Here is a 770-nt window from a genome sequence, read left to right as displayed (position 1 = left end):
TCGTACTACAGAAAGGGCATCGAAATGTTGAAAAATCGCTATACCAAGTATATCGCCCTCGAAAACAACTATGTTGAGGAATAAACTTTGCCCAAAAAAAGGCTTGTTTTCATTAAAAATCCCGGGACTTTTCAGCTCATGTAGTACTTATAATAAAATGTTAAAAGAACCGGTAATTTTGTATCGCAATGTTTTTGAAATCTTACATAACTGTATCCACAACAACCAGTGACAAAGGTGATCCCATAGGTGTCTCAAAAATTTGTTTATAAATTTTATTGTTGAAGATAAAAACTGTGGATGTTAGTACTAACTAAAAGGCAATTAAAAACTCATTCAATGGAATTTTTATATTCCTGAATATGAAATCTTATTTTCTAACGCTAACAGATGCTAAATCTATAGGTATGTTAATGAATAGTGACACAACATCCAACTAAACTAGTACAGAATTAGGTTCAAGTTTAACATTCTTTAATTTGTTAACGAGATCATAGTTCTTTATAAAGCTCGGTGCCTTTGAAATGGAATTATTAATAATGTTATGTAAAAATAGAGTTAAGTTATAAAGACGGCTGTTAATAGATGATACAATTATTCTGAGAGGTACAAGTATTCTGAGAGAGAAGTTTATTGTATGACGTCTATGATCTATTTATTTCGACCACCACTTATCGCTAAAGCCATCTATAGGAAAACGGCGGAAGCGAAGTTATACACCTAATATATATATATATATTAGGTAGTATATATCTCTCCGTTTCCTTATA

Source organism: Atta cephalotes, assembly GCF_000143395.1.
Source record: "Atta cephalotes unplaced genomic scaffold scaffold00011, whole genome shotgun sequence".
NCBI lineage: Eukaryota > Metazoa > Arthropoda > Insecta > Hymenoptera > Formicidae > Atta > Atta cephalotes.
The sequence above is the reverse complement of the archived record's forward strand: the minus strand, read 5'-3'. Positions refer to the sequence as shown.